This window comes from Loxodonta africana, chromosome 2 (assembly GCF_030014295.1).
Source record: "Loxodonta africana isolate mLoxAfr1 chromosome 2, mLoxAfr1.hap2, whole genome shotgun sequence".
Taxonomy (NCBI): domain Eukaryota; kingdom Metazoa; phylum Chordata; class Mammalia; order Proboscidea; family Elephantidae; genus Loxodonta; species Loxodonta africana.
The window spans coordinates 43,492,195-43,510,181 of NC_087343.1; the positions used below are offsets into that span (position 1 = coordinate 43,492,195).

At 40.5% G+C, this 17,987-nt stretch overlaps 1 non-coding gene across 1 annotated transcript; it reads right to left on the minus strand.

Annotated features, from left to right (window-relative positions):
- Positions 1-1,898: 1,898 nt before the first annotated feature.
- On the minus strand, positions 1,899-2,005 carry LOC111750010 (U6 spliceosomal RNA). The gene has a single exon (XR_002785159.1). It is a non-coding gene; the product is annotated as a U6 spliceosomal RNA (small nuclear RNA).
- Positions 2,006-17,987: the final 15,982 nt, after the last annotated feature.

Genomic DNA, 17,987 nt, shown 5'->3' on the forward strand with positions numbered 1-17,987 from the left:
GTATTGCATTGAATTTGTAGATTGCTTTGGGTAGAACTGACATTTGTACAATGTTGAGTCTATTTATCCATGAGCATGGTATGTTTTTCCATTTATGTATGTCTTATTTGATTTCTTGCAGTAGTGTTTTTTAGTTTTCTTTTGTATGGGTCTTTTATATCCCTGGTTAGATTTATTCCTAAGTGTTTTATTTTTTATGGGCTATTTTTTATTATAAATGGTATTGCTTTCCTGATTTCCTTTTCATAGCTGTCTTTATTGCTATATAGGAAGCCAACTGATTTTTTAATGTTTATCTTGTACCATTCTACTCTACTGAATCTTTCTATTAATTCCAGTAATTTTCTTGTCAAGTCCTTTGGGCTGTCTATGCATAGTATCATATTACCCACAAATAGAGACAGTTTTACTTCTTCCTTTCCAATTTGAATGCTCTTTCTTTCTTTTTTTTGCCTTATTGCTCTAGCTTGAACTTTCAGCACAATGTTAAATAGGAGTGGTGAAAAAGGGCATCCTTGTCTTGTTCCTGCTCTCAGGGGGAATGTTTTCAGACTCTCTCCATTAAGAATGATGTTGGCTATTGGTTTTGTATAGATGCCCTTCATTATGTTGAGAAATTTTCCTTCTATACCTATTTTATTGAGAGTTTTTGTCAGGGCTAGGTGTTGGACTTTATCAAATACCTTTTCTGTGTCAATTGAGATAATCATGTGATTCCTTTTTTTAAAAAATTTATTCATTGTGCTTTAAGTGAAAGTTTACAAATCAAGTCAGTCTCACATACAAAAGCTTATATACACCTTGCGATGTACTCCTAGCTTCTCTCCCCCTAATGAGAAATATATTCCTCCTCTCCACCCTGTATTCCCCATGTCTATTCAGCCAGCTCCTATCCCCCTTTTCCTTCTCATCTTGCCTCCAGACAGGAGTTGCCCACATAGTCTCATGTATCTACTGGAGCCAAGAAGCTCACTTCTCACCAGTATCATTATCATCTATCTTTCAGTCCAGTCCAATCCCTGTCTGAAGAGTTGGCTTCGGGAATAGTTCCAATCTTGGGCTAACAAAAGGTCCAGGGACCATGACCTCCAGGGTCCCTCTAGTCTCAATCAGACCATTAAGCATGGTCTTTTTATTTTATTTTACAAGAATTTGAGATCTGCATCCCACTGTTCTCCTGCTCCATCAGGGATTCTCTGTTGTGTTCTTTGTCAGGGCAGTGATTGGTGGTAGCCAGGCACCATCTAGTTCTTCTGGTCTCAGGCTGATGTAGTCTCTGGTTTACGTGGCCCTTTCTGTCTCTTGGGCTCATCTTTACCATAGGTCTTTGGTATTCTTCATTCTCCTGTCCTTCAGGTAGGTTGAGACAAACTGATGCATCTTAGATGGCTGCTTGCTAGTGTTTAAGACCCCAGATGCCTCTCACAAAAGTGGGATGCAAAAGAACCTTTTCTTAATACATTTTGTTATGCCAATTGACCTAGACGTCCCCTGAAACCATGGTCCCCAAACACCCATCCCTGCTACTCTGGCCTTTGAAGCATTTGGTCATATTCAGGAAACTTCTTTGCTTTTGGTTTATTCCAGTTGTGCTGACCTCTTCTGTATTGTGTATTGTCTTTGCCTTCACCTAAAATTGTTCTAGTCTACTATATAATTAGTGAATATCCCTCTTCCTCCCTCCCCACCCTCTTAACCATCAAAGAATATTTTCTTCTTTGTTTAAACTTTTTCTAGACTTCTTATAGTAGTGGTTTCATGCAATATTTGTCCTTTTACAACTGACTAATTTCACTCAGTGTAATACCTTCCAGGTTCCTCCATGTTATGAGATGTTTCACGGATTCATCATTGATCTAAATCGTTGCATAGTATTCCATTATGTGAATATACCATAAAAAAATAAAGAACGCTTTACGAATTTTTGTGTCATCCTTGCACAGGGACCATGCTAATCTTCCCTGTATCCTTCCAACTTTAGTATATGTGCTGCTGAAGCGAGCACGTGATTCTTTTCTGTTGTTTTATTTATGTGGTGGATTACATTGTTTGATTTTCTAATGTTGAACCAACCTTGCATATCTGGTATGAATACCTTTTCAATGCCTTCTCTTTTTATTGGTCTGTTCAGATTTTTTACCTCAGCTGGTGTTAGTTTAGGTAGGTACCTATGTTTCTAGAAATTTGTCCATTTCCTCCAGGTTTTCGAATTTGTTGGAGAATAGTTTTTGTAATCCTTTTTATTTTGGTTGAATCTGTTGTAATGTTCCCCATTTCATTTCTTATTTGCGTTACTTGCATCCACTGCTGTTTTTATTTTGTCAGTTCAGCCAATGGTTTGTTGATTTAGTTGATTCTTTGAAAGAGCCAACATTTGGTTTTGTTGATTCTTTCAATTGTTTTTCTATTCTCCCTATTTCATTTGTTTCTACTCTATCTTTATTATTTCCTTTCTTCTGGTTGCCATGGGCTTCTTTTGCTGTTCTCTTTCTATTTGTTCAAGTTGTATAGCTATAGTTGATTTTGTCTGTTTCTTTTTTTTGGATGTGTGCCTCTAGTGCTATAAATTGATCTCTGAGCACTGTCTTTCCTATGTTCCAAAGGTTTTGGTATGATGTGTTTTCATTCTCATTTGATTCTAGGAATTTTTTTTTATTTCATCTTTGATTTCTTGTACTACCCAGTGGTTTTTAAGCAAGGTGTTATTCATTTTCTATGTATTTGATTTTTTTTGCTTTGCTCTTCCTTTTATTAATTTCTGCTTTTGTGGCATTGTGATCAGAGAAGATGCTTTGTATTATCTCAATGTTTTGGATTTTGTTGAGGGTTGCTTTGTGGCCTAAGATGTGGTCTATTCTAGAGAATGTTCCATGTATGTTAAAAAAGAATGTGTAATTTGCAGCTGTTGGGTGGAATGTTCTATATATGTCTGTGAGGTCAAGCTGGCCAATTGTGGCCTTGAGATCTTCTGTATCTTTGTTGAGTGTCTTTCTAGATGTTCTGTCCTTTATCGAGAGTGATGTGTTGATGTCTCCTACTATTATTGTGGAACTGTCAATTTCTCTTTTCAGTGCTGTTAGAGTTTGTTTCATGTATTTTAGAGGTCTGTCATTGGGTGCATAGGTATTTATTATGGTTATGTCCTTATGGTGGATTGTCTCTTTAATCATTATATACTATCATTCCTTATCTTTTATGGTGTATTTAGTTTTAAAGTCTATTTTATCTGAGATTACTATTGCCACTCCTGCTCTTTTTTTGGTAGCTGTTTGCTTGATATATTTTTTTCCATCCTTTCATTTTTAATATATTTATGTCTTTGTTTCTAAGGTGTGTCTCTTGTAGACAGCGTATTGATGGGTCTTATTTTTTTCTATCCATTTGGTCACTCTCTGTCTCTTTATGGATGTTTTTAAGACTTTTGTGTTCAGCATGATTATTAATAGGTCTGAATTTATTGTTGTCATTTTGTAGTGCTTTTTCTGGTGGTGCTGATGTTTTCTTTGTTCCTTTTACTCTTCTGTGCTGAATTCCTTTTGTGAATTTTTTGTTTGTTTTCTTTTTTTGTAGATTTTGTTTTTACTGAGACTTTATGTTTTTCTTCCTTATTTTGATGAGTAGGTTTGTTAACTTTCTTTGTGGTTACCTTGAAATTTACCCTTATCTGCCTAAGGTTGAACCAGTCTTTCATTATTTGATGTTGCCTTGACTTCCTCTCCATTTAAAAGTTCTATACCTACATCGTTTATTCCTCTTTTTATTGTTTTGCCATTGTCATTTACAGATTGACATATCTGTTTCCCTCTTTGAAATTTTTTGGCTTTGTTTTATTATTGAAAATGCTTTGCCTAGGTTGCTGTCTGGCTGATGCTGTCCTGCGTCCTAGACTCCAGTTGTTGTCTGATGTTGTTGGTTCTCTAACTGAAGGATTCCCTTTAATATTTCCGGCAAGTTTTATTTAGTTTTTACAAATTCCTTTATTTTCTGTTTATCTGGAAATGTCCTAATTTCACCACAAAAATTGAGTGAGAGTTTTGCAGGATATATTGTTCTTGGTTGGAAGTTTTTTTCTTTCAAGATTTTATATACGTCATTCCATTACTTTCTTGCTTGCATTGTTTCTGCTGAGTAATTGGACAGTAGTCTTATTGTTTCTCCTCTGTATGTGACTTATTGTTTTTCTCAGGCTGCTCTCAGGATTCTTTCTTTGTCTTTTGTTTTAGCGAGTGTGATTGTGATATGTCTTGGTGATTTTCTTTTGGAGTCTATTCTATATGGGGCTCAATGAGCTTCTTGGATGGTCAACTTTTCATCTTTCATGATATTAGGGAAGTTTTCTGTCAGGAAATCTTCAATGATCCTCTCTTTGTTTTCCATTTTCTCCTCCTGTTCTGTAACTCCCATTACATGCAAATTTTTGCTTTTGATTGTACCCACATTGTTCTCAGGGTTTCTTCATTCTTTTCTCTGATTTTTCCTCAAAGTAATGTTCGTGGATTTGTTTTCAATCTTAATTATTCTGTCTTCCATTGTTTCAAATTTGTTTCTAAAACCTTCTTTTGAGTTGTCCATTCCTGAAATTTTGTTTATCTTTTGAATTGCTAGTTGCTTCTTTTGTATGATTTCTAATTGTTTATTTATTTTCACATTTTGTTCTTGTATTATTTTCTTGAGTTCTGTGCTTTGTGTTATTCCTGATTTTGGCTATGTTTTTGTTGGTTTTATCTGTGTTTTCAACGATTTTGTCTATTTTTTTTTTTCCCTTGGTTTTGTCTGTGTTTTCCTTGATCTCTTTCCTAATCCTTTGGGGAGCCCTAGATATTAGCCTTTTTAAAACTCCACATCAAGTAGTTCCACTGCCTTTTCTTCTAATGGAGGGTCATCTGTTTCTTTATTTTGGTCACTTGCTGGAGCCATCTTGTCCTACCTTTTTATATGTTTTGATATTGTCTGCTGTCTCTGAGACACTGAGGTACTATTTTCTGTATTTATCGATTATGTGTTCATTTGTTTTGTCCTACTTCTTTTTTTTTTTTTTGATATGTCTCACCACCTTTTCCGGGTGGGCAAGGCAGCAGCAGTCAGGGTGAGCATGCTTCGCTATACACTGGTTTGGCGAGGTGGCTGACAGTCAGCTGGGTGGATGCTGTCTGCCTCCTGGTGTTGGTCCAGTGGCATGAGAGTATTCACAGCCCCTTGGCAGAGGCCAGGGTGATGGACCGGGAGTGGTACAGACTTGTTTCCTCTGTTCAGCAGCTGGTTGAGTAGCAGGTAGGGAGGGGCAATGCAAGTCCAGTGCAGCACTGGGCCTTGAGTTGAGGATGCTCTAGCTGCAGCAGTACCATGAGGGCCAGCAGGAAGGAGGTTGGTGTACGGGGCTAGGTAGGGGCAACAAAGAAGAGAAAGAGAGAAAAAAAATGGGTAGCTGGTGGGTGGGGGCAGAGTAGACCTGGGGCTGGTGGAAGGGGGGTGAGCTGTTGTATGGGGCTAGGAGAAAGAAGAAAGAAAAGGGAAAGAGGGAAAGAAAAAAAAATGGTGAGGCAGGATGTAGCTGGTGGGAGTGGGGGTGGACCTAGGGTATCAGCAGGTTGGTGGCTCTCTGGATGTGGTGGTGTGGCATGGCCCAGTGGGAAGAAGTAGAGGTGGCAGATGATGCTAGGTGGGAGGGAGAAAGAAAAGAAAGAAAGGGGGAAAAATGGCAGGATAGGAGGAAATTTTTGATTCACATACTAATCACTAATGACTTTTAATACCTGCCAGTATTTATTATCTCATAAAAGTCAGATGAAAAAACACCCAGATTTTATGTATGGTAAAACAATAAGATGTTATTAATATATTGTACTGTGTTGTTTGCTCACTTATTATTACATAATTGACCATAACATTGCAACAAGATGCACCTAGGACATGCAATTTAATGAATATTAGTTTTATTAAAATATAAACATGCTCAGAAGATAATTCAAAATTCATGGAATAGTACACTTAAGATTTGTGCATTTCGTTCAAATTTATCCAAAAAAAGAACAGTAAGCAAGTATTGAGTCTGGGTTTAAGATATGCATACTCAGATGTTTGGAGTAAAGTGTATTGATGTCTGCAGCTTACTTGAAATGCATCAAAAAATTAGATGGATTGATGGGTAATTAGATGGAGCTGGATAATTGAATAGATATGAGATAAAGCAAATATAGCAAAATGTAATTTGTTCACTGTACAATACTTTTAACTTTTCTGTATGTTTGACAATTTTCATAATGAAATATTGGGGACAATGCAACTAGAAAGGCATATCTTTATCTGAAATGAGAAAGTGTATTTCAAAGGCAAACATATGTAATTTTACATTATTCATTAACTCACATCCTACATTGAAACTCTTCTGGTAAACGGAAGTGCTCAAAAACCAGGATGACTTGAAACCACTCTTAACAGAGACAACTACCCACTTGGTTCCAATGATGGCAGACTGATATTTATGTGATATCAGCCAACTGAAAAAGCTGTAGTAAGTTATTTTTCGTGGTGCCTTGTACTTCAGGCTGTGTGGGCGTGAGCACAAAAGTCAGGATCTATGAACAGGGAGATATGCTCCATGATCTCTGATTTTATTTCTGGTCCAGTTTGGGAAAGAAGAGTGTTCAAGTGTTCACCTTCCCCTCCCTTGGGCCCTACCTTCCCTGTATCATGACCCTGATTCCTCCCAACTTTATTCCTGAGAGAATGGCTCACCTCATTCTCTTTACAATAAAGAAACAAGAAGGGCTGTGTGCTGTAGGTAACTTACATTGTCAAGTTAAATAACCCTTTGTGGAGGAAACTCATTCATATCTTCCTTCTCAGGTACCCAGGAGAGTGGAGGTTGAAAGGCAGCTTTCCTGAGTCTCATTTCCTAACAAAGTAGAGATACCAAGGATTAGGTCAAGGGTCTTCTTGATGATGCTTCCTATGCCTAGGCTTCAGCGTGACTATTTCAGATGCTAAGAAGGGAAACTAGAACTTATGTGCAGCTATGATGGTCTCCTTGCACCTAGTTTCTCTTTTGCCTTCAGTCTATCCAATTTATGACATCCAATTAAATCATCTTAAAATATCATTTAAAAGAAAACTATTCTATTTCATAGAAAAAACTGAGAGGAACACATACTTTTGTGGTTACGAAGAGGGGAGGGAGGGAGAAGGGAGAGGGTTTTTTATTGATCAATCAGTAGATAAGAACTGCTTTGGGTGAAGGGAAAGACAACACTCAATACAAGGAAGGTCAGCCCAATTGGACTGGACTAAAAGCAAAGAGGTTTCTGGGATAAAATGAATGCTTCAAAGGCCAGCAGAGCAGGGGCTGGGGTCTGGGGAACATGGTTTGAGGGGACTTCTAAGTCAATTGGCAAAATAATTCTATTATGAAAACATTCTGCATCCCACTTTGAAATGTGGCGACTGGGGTCCTAAATGTTAACAAGCGGCCATCTAAGATACATCAAGTGGTCTCAACCCACCTGGAGCAAAGGAAAATGAAGAACACCAAGGTCACACAACAACTAAGAACCCAAGAGACAGAAAGGGCCACATGAACCAGAGACCTACATCATCCTGAGACCAGAAGAACTAGTTGGTGCCCAGCCATAATTGATGACTGCCCTGTTAGGGAGCACAACAGAGAACTCCTGAGGGAGCAGGAGATCAGCAGGAGATCAGTGGGATACAGACCCCAAATTCTCATAAAAAGACCATACTTAATGGTCTGACTGCGACTAGAGGAATGCCGGCGGCAATGCTCCCCAGACCTTCTGTTGGCACAGGACAGGAACCATCCCCGAAGACAACTCATCAGACATGAAAGGGGCTGGTCAGCGGCGGGGAGAGAGATGGTGATGAAGCGTGAGCTAATTAAATCAGGTGGACACTGGAGAGTGTGTGGGCAACTCTTGACTGGAGGGGGGATGGGAAGATAGACAGAGAGGGAAGACGGCAAAATTGGCACGAAAGGAGAGACTGAAAGGGCTGACTCAATAGGGGGAGAGCAAGTGGGAGAAGGGAGTAAGATGTATGTAAACTTACATGTGACAGACTGATTAGAATTGTAAATGTTCACTTGAAGCTTAATAAAAGTTAATTAAAAAAAAAAAAGAAAACTGTTCTATTTCAAATTCTTCAGTGGATTCCCATTACCTAGAAGATAAAATATAGTATCCTTAACCTCTCACTCGAAATCCTGAGGAATATGACTCTACTCTGTCTTTCTAGGCTTAATTTTCTGAACTTGTTAGAAACTCCTTCTGCTTCAGCTTGATTGGCATCCCACTGTCTCCCTCTACCCCCCCATTTCCTAAATATGCTGTAAAACTTCTAAACGCGATATGAGATATGCTAGTTCCTTCTACCTCATCTATTCAAATCCCATCAGCTGAGGTGATCCTTTTTACCTCTGAGTTTTTGTATCCATTACGATGCTTTGGATTGCAAATTAACAGAAAACCTGGAGTCAAGTAGCTTAAACCAGTGGCTTTTAAACTTTAGCATGCATCTGAAATACTTTGAGGACTTGTTAAGCCACAGATTGCTATCCCTCACCCCCAAATTTTCTGATTCAGTAGATCAGGGGTAACCCATTGCCATAGAGTTGATTCCTACTCATAGTGACCATATAGGACAGAGTAGACCTGCCCCATAGAGTTTCCAAGGCTGTAAATTTTTACAGATGCAGACTGACACATCTTTATCCTGCAGAGAGTCTGATGGGTTCAAACTGTCAGCCTCTTGATTAGTAGCCAAGTTCTTGACCACTACACCACCAGGGCTCCCTAGATCAGGAGTAGGACCTAAGAATTTGCATTTCAAACAAATTCTCAGGTGATGCTGATGCTGCTGGCCCAGGGACCACACTTTGAGAATCACTGGCTTAATTAAACAAAAGGACTTTAGTGGTCTCACTCAACAAGAACACAGTTCTCAAACTTAGCTTCATGTTATAACTAATTTAATCCTGATGACCACACCTCACTACTTACTTAGCTTTTAAATCAGGCCCTCTAGGGGTGAGACTCAGGCCTAGGTATTTTTAAAAGCACTCCAGGCATTTAGAATTTACAACTCCCATGCAACACCCATGGAAGCGGCAGTCACAAAATCAAATGACGCATTACATTGGGCAAATCTGCTGTAAAAGACCTCTTTCAAGTGTTAAAAAACAAAGATGTCACATTGAAGACTAAGGTGCACCTGACCCAAGCTGTAGTGTTTTCAATTTCCTCATATACATGTGAAAGCAGGACAATGAACAAGGAAGACCGAAGAAGAATTGACACCTTTGAATTGTGGTGTTGATGAAGAATATTGAATGCCATGGACTGCCAAAAGAACAAACAAACCTGCCTTGGAAAAAATACAGCCAGAATGCTCCTTAGAAGCAAGGATGGCAAGACTATGTCTCACATACTTTGGACATGTTATCAGGAGGGAACAGTCCCTAGAAAGACATCATGCTTGGTAAAGTAGAGGGTCAGCGAAAAAGAAGAAGACACTCAAGAAGGTGGATTGACACAGTGGCTGCAACAATGGGCTCAAACATAACAATGATTGTGAGGATGGCACAGGACCAGGCGGTGTTTTGTTCTGTTGAACATAGGGTTGCTATGAATTGGAACCGACTTGACAGCCTCTAACAACAGATATTTACAGTGTGCAGCCAAGTTCGAAATCCACTAGTCTAGAGGTAGAGAGGTTCCAGGTTTGGTTACTTCATCAGCCCAACAGTGTCAACGTAAACTGTAGCTTTAATCTTTTTCCTCGACATCCTCAGGGTGTTGGCTTCTGTTGGCTTTTCCCTTCGTTGTCATAAGTTGTTTGCAGCTGTTCAAACCTTAATCATCTCCAAACACTATTCAAGACCAGAAAAGGAGAGCCCATTTCTTCCTTGTCTTTTTTAAACCCATCAAAAACTTTCCCAGAAGCCCTCCAGAAGACTTCTCATCTTTGACCCAGAGTGAATTACATGACTGATCCTAAGTCAATGACTAAAGAGCTAATCACTAATTGTGTTGACTTTGTCTAGTGGTTCTCAAACTGTGTAGCACATTAGACTCACCTGGGGAACTATTAAAACTATCGTATGTTGAAACTCACCAATTAAATCAGAGACATTGGAATTTTAAAAATTGCCCCAGGTGATTCTAATGTACAACCAGGGCTGAGATTCACTGACTTCGACAAATCAGGATTCAACTCCTAGAACTGGAAAGAAGCCCAGTCTTTGGAAAAACACAAGGCCGCTGATACCTGAAAAAAAATCAAGATTCTGTTGTTGTTTGGTGCCGTTGAGTTGGTTCCAACGCATATCGACCGTATGTATAACAGAACAAAACACTGCCTGGTCTTGTGCCATCCTCACAATTGTTGTTAAGCCTGAATCCATTGTTGTAACCACTGTGTCAATCCACATCATTGAGGGTCTTCCTCTTTTTCACTGACCCTCTACTTTACCAAGCATGATGTCCTTCTCCAGGGACTGATCGCTCCTGATAACATGTCCAAAGTAAGTGAGATGTAGTCTCTCCATCCTCACTCAAAAGGAATGCTCTGGCTGTGCTTCTTCAGAGACAGGTTTGTTCATTCTTATGGCAGTCCATGGTATATTGAATATTCTTATCCAACACCATAATTCAAAGGCGTCAATTCTTCAGTCTTCCATATACATTGTCCAGATTTCGTACGCATATGAAGTAACTGAAAACACCATGGTGCACCATAGTTCTTAAAGTGACCTCTTTCCTTTTTAACACTTGAAAGAAGTCTTTTATAGCAGATTTGCCCAATGTGATACGTCTTTTGATTTCTTGACTGCTGCTTCCATGGGCCTCAGTTGTGGATCCAAGTAAAATGAGATCCTGGACAGCTTTAATACTCTTTCCATTTATCATGATGTTGCTCCTTGGTCCAGTTGAGAAGGTTTTTGTCTTCTTTATGTTGAGGCGAAATCCATACTGAAGGCTGTGATCTTTGATCTTCATCAGTAAGTGCTTCAAGTCCTCTTTGCTTTCAGCAAGGAATGTTGGGTCATGTGCACACCACAAGTTGTTCATTAGTCTTCCTCCAATCCTGATGCTGCATTCTTGTTCATATAGTCCAGTTTCTTGGATTATTTGCTCAACATACAGATTAAATATGTATGGTGAAATGATACAGCCCAAGCACACACATTTTCTGATTTTAAACCATGCAGTTTCCCCTTGTTCTGTTCAAATGACTGCCTCTTTGTCTATGTACAGGTTCTGCATGAGCATAATTAAGTGCTCTGGAATTGCCATTCTTTGCAATGTTCTCCATAATTTGCTGTGATTCACAGAGTTGAATGCTTTTGCATAGTCAATAAAACACAGGTAAACATCTTTCTGATATTCTCTGCTTTCAGCCAAGTTCCATCTGACATCAGCAATGATACACCTCATCCCACATCTTCTTCTGAATCCTGCTTGAATTTCTTGCAGTTCCCTGTTGATGTATAGCTGCAACTGTTTTTGAATTATCTTCAGCAAAGTTGTGTGTGTGTGATATTAATGATATTGTTTGATCATGCCCATGCTCTGTTGAATCACATTTCTTTGGAATGGGCATGAGTGTGGATCACATGCAAGCCACCACAGTATGATGAACAGACAGACAAGTCATGGAAGGTACAGTTAGCAGGGTAGAAAGGCTAATGGCTGTTAGATAAGCAACTATCACTCATAGGATAGCCTTATGACACCATGTTTTGATAATCTTAATTGCCTGGGCTTATAACCTTGTGGAGAGGAGGACTCTGCTTCACTTCTTTTTATCCCTAGCAAGTTCTTATCTCAGTTCCTTGCACAGAGTAGGTATGCAGCACATATTTGTTATTTATTGCTTTGTCAGTCTGCTGGTAAGTGAAATTATTGTGTCTGGACATTTCATTCCATTGAAACCTGCCAGAACTGCTTCACCTCCCCCAGCTTCGAAGTCAGAGAGAAGATATTGTCTGTCCTACCCTGCTCCTTGATTAGTGTATCTGCCTCTTGACCTCGCCATGGTTTTATGTGACAGGGAAATTCCACACTACCAGCATGAATGGTTGGCTTGACCAGGGCCTTGCAAGGAGCTGCTACGATGTTCATGTGTGCCTGCTTTTGTCCTCCAAGTGATGAGGGCCAAATTTTGTCCTTCAAAGCCAACTGGACAGATCAGCACTGGGGCACTTTTGTGTGACCAGTGCATTTGGATAAGTAATTGAGAAAATTTTCCCTCTTCTGCAGAGAACTTGACATTTCCCAACCCCAGAGGATAAGTATTTGAGAGTCGACAGGGTGAAGAGACAAGCCACCAACTTTAAATTAAAGGGGTTGATGGAGGGGAGTGCTGGTTGGTGATTTTAGAAGCACAAGCTATTTCATTCAGCAAAATCCTGTGCAGAGCTCCTCATTCACGACTCCTACAGCGGAAATGTTGAGGAGGGCATGGCCTGGCAGAGGTTTAATTGGCACATTAACCTGTAAGCTGTTTCATATTGGGTAGAACAAGGAGGTTCTAAGAATAAGGTATGTGAACTAATCATTTGGAACTTTCTGTTTCAAGGTGGGAGAATGGTGTTTAATAATTAATCATTCTCTTCCCTATAATAAAGTCAGAAAGAAAAACTTTATATTCTGTTACACAAAACCCCACTCTCAGTGAATGTTGCTTCCTTTTATTTCTTTCCTTTCCAAACTCACAATTAGTCTGGGTCCCCTATTAATTACCTGGTTCTTGGCAACGTGAGACACTTGTAGAGTTGCCTGGCATACACTTCTAGAGCTATCTCGCATTGAACAAGCATCAGTATCAAATTCACTACATAACATGCAGAAAACAATCCTTTCTTCTCCTTTATTTTGCTCTGAATTGAAAAATCCTCGCATGCTGTCTCCTTTGTAGTTGAGAGATTTCATGACCATTTCTGTTGAGGGACTACTTTCTAAGGATTTGGGTAGAGAACTTTGAAAATAATTGCAATCTAGTTGAAGCTGACATACTAAAATGCTTCTTGTGAAAGGCAGGTGAATCCAAGTTTCTCCACTTTAGGGGCTCACTCTGGCAGTAGACTGAATGGTATTGATTTCGCCTTTGTTTTCAATAACATTTCTGAGAGCTCTGCAAAAGCCAACAGTCAAGCTTTATGGGGCCAGGGTAGGAGCAAATGTTTGCTCTACCAATTGCCATTTCCTATAAATCTTCCAAAGACCGTTGCCATACGGTTTATGAAGATGCAGCCTCCAAGTGCCGGGGCACAGATCAGATTCCTTTCCTGAAGCTTCATTAAGTTTTAACAAAAGCTGAAGTGCAACTTTCATCCTTCTCCCATGAGGAATTATTGTAAAAAGTGAAAACACTAGCACATGTGGTTAAAGGAGTGAGTGTGTTCCTGAGCCCAATACAAGTGCTTTTAATTTGCTAAGTTGACAGTCATCCAGGCTTCTGAAGAACAGACTATCCCAACCCCCTAATCCTCATCACTTTCTTCCCTAAGAATTCCTACTAAATTGTAGAACGAGGATAAATTTGCCTCAGATCTTTAAAACACACAAACGGAAACACCTCAGTTTTTCTTCCCCCATCAAATCTCCTACTGCTCAATGGCTGGCATCCAAGGTAAGAAGAGTACAATCTGCACAAATGAGAACTTTCTGGTTACCAGCATACCTGCTTGGTGTTGGGAGTAGCAAAGAGAGGAGAGTTGTGCTGTTACTCTGTTTTTTCTTGGAAGGCAAAAAGGCAGTGGCCCGATGACTTTTCCTTGCCCCAGCCAAACAGCCATCCTGCCTGTCTGTCCAAGTCCTAAGGAGTGTTGAGGGGTAAAATAGTACCTTTAAAAATTTCAGCGACTCTAAGGGGATTTGCAAGTGTTTCAATTCTAGCTGTTCTCTGAGAAATGGGACAAAAGACCTTCCTGGTGAGTCTAACAGTGGGGAGGACAGGCACTCCACTCCATAGACAGTAGAGATGAGCCAGTGTCAAGTGAAGCTGAAACAGCTTGCTGGGGTCTTGAGCAAGAGTCCATGGTGCCCTGACAGAGAGCAAGATGGCAGGGTGTGGTTCTGAGAGGCATGACTGAGGTCTGATTCTGGCACTCACTGATGCTGCAGGTGATGTATGGATGACTTATTCAACTTTTATCTTCATCTCTTGGTCTGGAAAATAGAGATGACACCATTGAACTACTCAGGATTTCCACCACAGATGACAACCTAGGAACTTGCCAATAGGAAATGATGACTGTTCTGACTTTCATGAGCCTGGCTTTCCCAAATTAGGGGCTCACCAAAATATTTTATTCAAAGCTTTCACAGGCCCTCCCATGCCTTTTAGTCAATGTCCTGACAAGACTTTCTGCAGGCGTGGCTAGTTTCTTAGCTCTTGTGGCACTGTGAACAAGCAAAGTGAAGGCCAATTACACACTCATAGCTTTTTTTCTTGTGGACAAGCCCAAGGTATTAACTATAAGAGAAATGGAAGAGATATTTTAGCTTCTTAGAAACTTGGCTGTCTCTCTGGATATTTCTTTCCTTTGGGTGACAGTTGCGTTTTGACTCTGTCAGAAAAAAAAAAAGATTTAGGTGCTAATTTGAAAAATCCTTTTTTTAAAAAAAAGGGCAATCTGTTTTGCATGAGAGTCAGATACTCTTGTCTCTTGGCTAAACCAAGTCCGTTGCTGTCGAGTCAATTCCAACTTACAGTGACCCTATAGGACAGAGTAGAGCTGCTCCACAGGGTTTCCAAAGAGTAGCTGGTGGATTCAAATTGCTGACCTTTGGTTAGCAGCTGAGCTCTTAACCACTAGCCACCAGGGCTTCTCTCTTGGCTAACTGCAATATTTACCATTTCTACGGCAATGAGTTACGGCAAATGTGTTGCAGGCTTATGTAATTCATCTAGAAACAGTCTTTAACCCGTTTGTGCATATTCTTCACTATTCTTTAGCAATTGTCATCATAACAACCAGGCCTCGCATATTTGTCATTTGCAGCTGGAGTACAGTCCCTGCAGATATGGAACTGCCTCATGTCCTTTCAGGATTTCTACTGGCCCTCCTCACTTGACCTGTAGGGAAGTAACCAACATCACTAAAGAAATCAATAGCAGACAATTAGAACAACGCTTGGAGTCAGGATTAGCATCTGCTGCTAAACAGCTCAACAGGGATTTCTCCAGACACGACGGCACTGGGTTTTTTTCCTGCTGGTGTAGCTGTTTGAGCCTGTGTAGCCTCACACGCAGTGAGGAACATCTGCATTGTAACAGGTCTCCTGCTCCATTTCTTGCTGTGTCCACTCCTTCGAATGCTCAGTCTACTGCCAGCAGTGCGGCCTTTGCCATTCCACCTCCAAGCCTCTTGGGGAAGCTAGATTGGAGTTCAGGATAAGAAAATGTCCCCTTCTGGCACTTGTCTGTTTCATTCTCTGCCCCTCCAAATAACAGGATGCTTAAGGTCTTTGAGGAGCCCTCGTGGTGCAGTGATTAAGAGCTTGGCTACTAACCAAAAGGACAGCACTTCAAATCCACCAGGTGCTCCTTGGAAACACTATGGGGCAGTTCTACTCTGTCCTATAGGGTCGCTGTGTATCGGAATCGACTCAATGGCAGCAGGTTTTTTTTTCTCTTAAGGTTCTTGGGTGGCACAAACAATTTGTGTTCTACTACTAACCTAAAAGTTGGCAGTTTGAATCCACCCAGCGGTGCCATGGAAGAAAGGCCTGTTTCCATAAAGATTACAGCCAAGAAAACCCTATGGGGCAGTTTTACTCTAACACGTGGTGTTGTCATGAGTTGGAACTGACTCTCGGGCAATGGTTTTGGTTATGGCCGACAGTTCCCAGAAGTCAGAGTGCTAATGGTAGAAGTATCCTGAGCCTCCTCGACTTCTCTCATTTTATACAACACCTGCCTCCCTACTCCCATCCATCCCAAATCCTGGTACCATCAATGGCCGAATTGCAAGGTAACAAGACAGATCTTTCTAGGACTGTCTAAGAGGCTGTCTGGTCACTACCCCAGATACTCATATGACCCTAATCCAAGTGAGTTCTTAATTTGAGTCTATTGTCTAGTTGGTTCTCAATCTGAGTCTCATATCTAGTTCCCCAAACACACTTGAAGGTGGAATGGCAGAGGCAGCAAAGGCCACACTGTTGGAAGTGGACTGAACATAAGAAGCAAGCTCTTGAAGCAAGATCTCGGAGGGATAGAACCATGTATTTTGGAACCATAGATCATAGACTCACAGAAACACTGTGAATCATAGACTTTGTGACTCTATGCTTTCAAGGAGAATGTACTGAAAGTCCTGTAGTATGTATGCAGAGGATTTTACCTTCTATGGTATTTCACATGCCATGCCCTCAGAGTAGATATTATTTTTCTATTTCACTGATGAAGGAAACATTAGAAGTGAATTAGTTATCTGGCCACAGCTGAACTCTCAGCGCAGGGAGGACCCTCAGAGACTAGTAAATTTTACAGAGGAAGAAATGGGCTGCTGGGGATTAAATAGTTTATCCAAATCAACACGGTTAGTTGTCAGGCAGGGAGAGGCCCATTTCCATGCAGCCTTGAGTCACAGGCTTGTGCTCTTCCTTGTAGCATCCTCCCTCAGGAGAGGGCAGTTTTCTGTACACCAGTTGTTGTTAGGTGCTATTGAGTCAGTTCTGGCTCACAGCAACCCTATGTACAGAATGAAACATCACACAATCCTGTGCCAGTTACCAGGAGGCAAATTAAATTTAGATTTAAAGAAGTCCATTTTGCTTGACTCTCAGCAAAAGTGGTGATATTAGAGAGTCTAGAAATGTGAGTCTGCATTGATTTAAAATGTTAAGCAACGTGGATACTTTTAAGGTACTCTGTTGTTGTCCTTAGTTCCTGTGGAGTCAGCTGCCACTCATGGCAACCTTATGTATAACAGAATGAAACATTGCCCAGTCCTGTGCCATCCTCACAATCTTTGGTATGTTTGAGCCCACTGTTGCAGCAACCAATGCTAGGAACTCCAGGGGGCTCATTTTTATCATTATCATGATCTGTGAGTCTTGTGTTTGAGGGGATTGATTGTTTAGGGAAGGAGCCCTGGTGACACTGTCGTTAATCACTTGGCTGCTAACTGAAAGATCAGTGGTTCAAGCCCACCAGCTGCTCCTCAGGAGAAATATGTGGTAATCTGCTTCCATAATGATTACAAGCATTGGAAACCCTATAGGGCAGTTCTACTCTGTCTTATGGGGTCACCTCAAGTCAGAATTGACTTGATGGCAATGGCATTTTTACAGGTTGTTTAGGGTTGAGTGGACTTTGTGAAGAATGTAGTGAAAATTAGGGGGCCTTACTGGGCATGAAAGGAACCCTGATGGCACAGTGGCTAAGCACTAGGCTGCTAACTGAAGGGTTGGCGGTTCAAATCCACCATCTGCTCTGCAGGAGCAGTCTGCTTCCATAAAGATCACAGCCTTGGAAACCCTATGGAGCAGATCTACTCAGTCCTGTAGGGTTGCTGTGAATTGGGATGAACATGACGGGAACAGATTTGGGTTTTTTTTTGGTTTACTGGCTATACAGTTGAAAATTTTCTGTTCCATATATCATTTTCTTTCATATACTGTGGCAGAAGGTGCTTTTCCTCCCTTCTCCTCTCCCTTCTTTCTTCTTCCTTTCCTCCTTTCTTTCCTTCCTTCCTCTGCCTAATCCTCCAACTTCTTCTCCTCTTCCACTTCTTAATGCCCTCTTCTCTGCTTTTCCTTCTTTGGAAAAGGAATGTTTGGGAATGAATTGTCAGGATGAAGACATAGAATATGTTTATAATTCAGTTGATGCTAATTGCTCTCAAATAAAACACTTTACTTACTGACCCCCAGTCTTAAAAAAAAAAAGAAACCTTAGAAAAGGAAAGTATATAGCAAAGGCAAAAAATAAGTGTTTACCTCAGATTATGGAAATTCTCCATT